Raw genomic sequence first — 5,000 nt, forward strand, 5'->3', positions numbered from 1 at the left:
AGACGCGGGAGACAGCCTTTATTCATTCCCATCGCCACCTCGCCACACATGGAAAACCATCCCCCTTCCCCCTCATGTGTGCGAGGTATATATATATATATATATATATATATATATATATATATATATATATATATATATATATATATATATATATATCAAAAGGACGGGGTAGTATACTACTCCCCTCCCCCTCATCATCATCTTCTAGTGGGATTTACAAGATGAATATCTACAAACATCGTAGCTTTTGTGAAGATATGTACAGTGCAAAGAAAACAGACAAACAATCTTATAACCCCTGAACTCGTTACAAGGGTGTTACAAACCGTGGTGCAAAGTTTTTGTACTGTGCCAAGAATTTTATGAACCACACCATTATCAATCCTCAAAGAAACTTGCTTTGTCAAATTACTAATATCATTGTCTCTGTACGGCTGATTTTTTTTTTTTCCACAACTTAATACATAATGTTGTGATGTATGTCCATCCCTCATTTGGCGAGGTTGACAGGGTCGACCAGCCTTTCCACTCAACTGCCAGTAATATTGATACCCCGAGTCTTAGTCTCATAGTCTTAGTTTCATTAACACATTATCCACAGATGTAAGGTCTTCCCCAGAAGTTACATTGATGTTATCTAACACGTAAATAATATAAAGTCTCACTGTGTTCAGCAATTACACCTATACTTACGTTTTCCCTATTCTTCTCTTTTTCTTTTCAATTCTTTCTTTATCATTCCTATTATAACTAACAAAATATCTATGTCACATCTTTTCTGTGGCTTTGCTTCCCAACCCATCAGCCACTTCACCAAAATGAATCTTTACATGTGATGGAATCCATATAAAGTGTACATCACACTTCATCTCTTGCAGTACCATAACCAGACGTTTACACATGTTAACAACATGGTAGTTACGCATGGCTGCTTACTCTGCAAGCCCTTCAGTGCACTTCGACTGTCCACAATCTTGACGTTTCTCTGTAGCAATCTGAAGACCCTCACAGACTGCATGTAACTCAGCCAGAGTGGATGAGGTGTTATCGCTCATCCGTTTACTAATTGTTTCATCTGCGAAACATTTCCAGGCCATATGGCCCCACCTGCTGCACTGGTAACACAAACGCTGTTCACTTCTCCTGTACCCTATTCCAGAGACGAATATCTTCTCTGGAACGTCTCCCTTCACCAAGGCTACCACTTGGTTCTTCTTTTCACCCCGAATTTCAAGTCGTTTTGCCCACACGAATCGTGTATCAAGCCAGAAGGAAATCAGGCTCCAGTATAACCGGATACACGACTACAATCACACTGGCGAGTTGTTCTGTGATATCACCTCCTCCTCAAACCCTGCCGTCGTCATCCCCAGCCACACTCAGATAGTAATTATTACGACCTTCTTTAAGCAGAGGTTCAAACTTTTTTATGCTGCCTTCCCAGCGCAGCAGCCCACAGCATCCGCTCATAGAATGTCATACGTAAGTCACTTGGAAAGTTCAACCTCGTGGCTCTTACCTGAGCTGTTTTCCTCCACCCCGAGTTGCCCCTCGCCTCATTGGTTCTGTCACCAGGATTCATTCGTCCAGCCTCATGCTGCGTTCGGATCCCAGTTCTAGTGTTCTTTCTGCTTTCTTCTCCGTATGTATTATTTTTCCTCTTGTCGTTTTGGATCTCGTCAGCTATCACTTCCTTCACTTTGCGTCACTCGCTCCCGCCTCCTTTCTTCCCGCTGGCTAGTCCTGTATATACAAGAAGGATGCTTATTTTACAATCCATATAACGTGACTGACTAATGATTTCCTGAATTTCTATGTTAAATATCCTCCAGTATGTATAACTCCTTCCCGTGTGAAGGAGTTTTCATACGTGGTTGTACATTTCACGGTTCATTCACGGTTATACATCAAGCAAACCTTATTGGTTTCCTGTAATGTGGAAGAAGTGATGTGGATACAGTAATTAAGAGGCGTGGCAGACGATATAAGACGTCCGTCAGGGGAAAAGATGAGGTCATTTGATGCCCTTTTCAATTGAGTGTGGCGTGCGTGAGTTGGGAGTCGTGCGTGAGGTGGGAGGCGTGCGTGAGGTGGGAGTCGTGCGTGAGGTGGGAGGCGTGCGTGAGGTGGGAGTCGTGCGTGAGGTGGGAGGCGTGCGTGAGGTGGGAGTCGTGCGTGAGGTGGGAGGCGTGCGTGAGGTGGGAGGCATGCGTGAGGTGGGAGGCGTGCGTGAGGTGGGAGGCGTGCGTGAGGTGGGAGTGTGGCGGTGGTGGTCACTACAGGACCGGTCACACATATTGATTAGCTCGAAGTCGCCGAGTGTGATTCATACAGTTGTCGACTTTGGCATTGATCGATAAGATTATGAGGAACTCTTTACGTTACCTTGCCTTGAAGATGAGATATGAAATCACAGACCGAATATACCCCAATGCCATCATATTCAACCTATTTACCTTGTAGATGATTATAAATGTAATCAATGAGACAATGGCCATTATTTTCCCAGCCGACATTATGTTAGTCAAACCCACATTATCAGTGTACTGACTCTGCCTTCAGCGATGGTAACCTGTAATCTCTTACGAAATAATCCCACGTTCACAGAAATCATCACGTTCATTAACCAGCAGCGGCAGATGTTTTCCTGCTCTTACGTAGGTATTGCCGACAGCTGACATGGACCGCAGGTTATGTACCTACATGACACAGCGGCGCACGGGAGGCAATGACTTGGTATTACTTTATCTAAACCAAATCACCACCACCACCACCACCACAGTGCCTACATTCCCCATTGTGAGAGTAACTTGCCACAACATACCTGTTCACCTGTGTGGCTGTGCTAACACAGCAGCGTCTCTGCACACTCTTGAGCTAAACGCCATGCTGTACATATAGGCTGTTTGTTAAATGTGACGTGCTGCGAAATATTCCCCTTTCATAGTCATTACACTTAGAAGTATTTACTAGCTTCCTGGGTGGTTCCATGGTTAAGTCACTATTCCCGTGCTGCGTCCATCGTTACGTACCATGTAAGGACGTAAGAGCTGTCCCCTGGAAGACGAACCCAGCAGGTGTGAAGATCGGCCTCGAGCTGGTGAAGCTTGCCTCTGTGGATGGAGGGAAGGACATGACCTGTGTGTGTGTGTGTGTGTGTGTGTGTGTGTGTGTGTGTGTGTATGTGTGTGTGTGTGTGTGTGTGTGTGTGTGTGTGTGCTAATTAAAGTGAGGGTGGAGAGATGTTTGCATTATCATGGAATAATTCAGACCTCTAGCACAAGTTGCGACTAAAATCCTAACTTGCGATGAACATCACTCACGTGTTTTTGCTTCGTCCTACTTACCTAGATATTGCCTTGTGTGTGGGAGGCGACTACATCACCGTAGTCCTCTGCGGCCTCTCACCACCCCTTCCCTCATGGCTCTGTTACCTTATCATCGCACACTCTCACGAGCCGGCCCCAGTCCCCCCCCCCCCCCTCTCTCTCTCTCTCTCTCTCTCTCTCTCTCTCTCTCTCTCTCTCTCTCTCTCTCTCTCTCTCTCTCTCTCTCTCTCTCTCTCCTCCCAGGCCAGTGACGAAAGCCTGGAAGTAGCGAATCGATACTTGGTGAGTTCACACCTCACGGAAGGAGACGATCGACAACGCTGACTTGTCCCAGTTGGGAGTGGAGGCGGCTCTACACATTGTATAACTCAAGTGAGGACGACCCCACACCTCCACCGTCACCCTCCCAGCCCTTTCCTATATACCCCCTGCATCAGGGAGCCAGACATTATAAACCTCTAAGTGGACTTCATATTTAGGGACTAACCGGTCCTCAGTTTTGCCAGGCAGCAGCTCCGGTCATAGTACACGAGACGTGTACTGGGCGACGTCTCGCCTCAAGTCACTGGAAGGCCACAGGGAGAGAGAGAGAGAGAGAGAGAGAGAGAGAGAGAGAGAGAGAGAGAGAGAGAGAGAGAGAGAGAGAGAGAGAGTCAGTCAGTCTGAACCAGCCAGGGGTCGGACCCGTGCGGGTTCGAATTCCGTGCGCGGTAGTCGGCCTACGCTCAACCCGGGTGTTCATCACCCCACATCGGGCTTGGCTGTAACACACCAGCAGTGATCACACGTAAGCACTCGCCAGAGCGGCTACACTATCGCCATGGTCTTCGAGTGGATCAGTGACGTCGCGCCGGCGCACAGGCAGTACCACTCCATGGCCCAGGTTGCTGCGTGTTGTGTCTGCTCTCTTCACGTGTAGGGTGGGTTTGGGGAGTCAGTCCTCAGACGCACGTTCTGTCCATCTTAACGCTGAACTTTGTTCTTCAGAAAAATGTTCCCTGCGATGAGCGATACGCGCTGGCCCTGCCAAACGATAGATCGTATTAAGAACGTCGATTTTTTTTTTAATGTACATGTAGTATATCCATAGATACATTGTATGTATACAAGAATACATGTATACAAAGAAAACATACATACAAGAATACCTGTATACAAAGAATACATACAAGAATACGTGGGTACAAAGCGTCCCCGTTAAACATGTAAACCGTCCGGGTCGCCTTACTTAAAATTAGGCAGGACGGATGGTCGACGGGCCGTTCACAACCTCGCGTGTCTCTCGCCCATCTCATCACACGATGGTGTAGGTCATTGTGTATTCAGAGATAAGGAAGGTAATTGGATACGTCTCTGAATGTTGATAATGTATAATGGTAGGATCACATGGATGACCTTAATTTTATAATTACTCTTAAACGTACCATCTTTTTGGAACAGACTTTTATTTCGTTTGGGGTCAAATATATATATATATATATATCCTCTGTTCTTAACGCTACCTCGCTAACGCGGGAAATGGCGAATAGTATGAAAGAATATATATATATATATATATATATATATATATATATATATATATATATATATATATATATATATATATTCCTATGAGTTCTCTGGGAAAATGAAACACGATAAGTTCCCAAGTGCACTTTCGTTTACTAA

At 45.6% G+C, this 5,000-nt stretch overlaps 1 protein-coding gene and 1 long non-coding RNA gene across 7 annotated transcripts in view; one reads left to right on the forward strand and one right to left on the reverse strand.

Annotated features, from left to right (window-relative positions):
* The window catches only part of LOC139762317 (uncharacterized), a 28,597-nt gene extending 25,105 nt beyond the window's left edge, over positions 1-3,492 (reverse strand). For 2 of the 3 annotated variants that reach the window (XR_011715690.1, XR_011715689.1), the window contains exon 1: positions 1,523-3,492. This is a non-coding gene — a long non-coding RNA (uncharacterized lncRNA). The remainder of the gene's footprint in view (positions 1-1,522) is intronic. The other variant, XR_011715691.1, reaches the window with a different exon arrangement.
* Positions 1-5,000, forward strand: part of LOC139762316 (organic cation transporter protein-like) — a 346,799-nt gene that overhangs the window by 138,688 nt on the left and 203,111 nt on the right. The window lies entirely within an intron of this gene.

Source organism: Panulirus ornatus, chromosome 43 (genome assembly GCF_036320965.1).
Source record: "Panulirus ornatus isolate Po-2019 chromosome 43, ASM3632096v1, whole genome shotgun sequence".
NCBI classification, from domain to species: domain Eukaryota; kingdom Metazoa; phylum Arthropoda; class Malacostraca; order Decapoda; family Palinuridae; genus Panulirus; species Panulirus ornatus.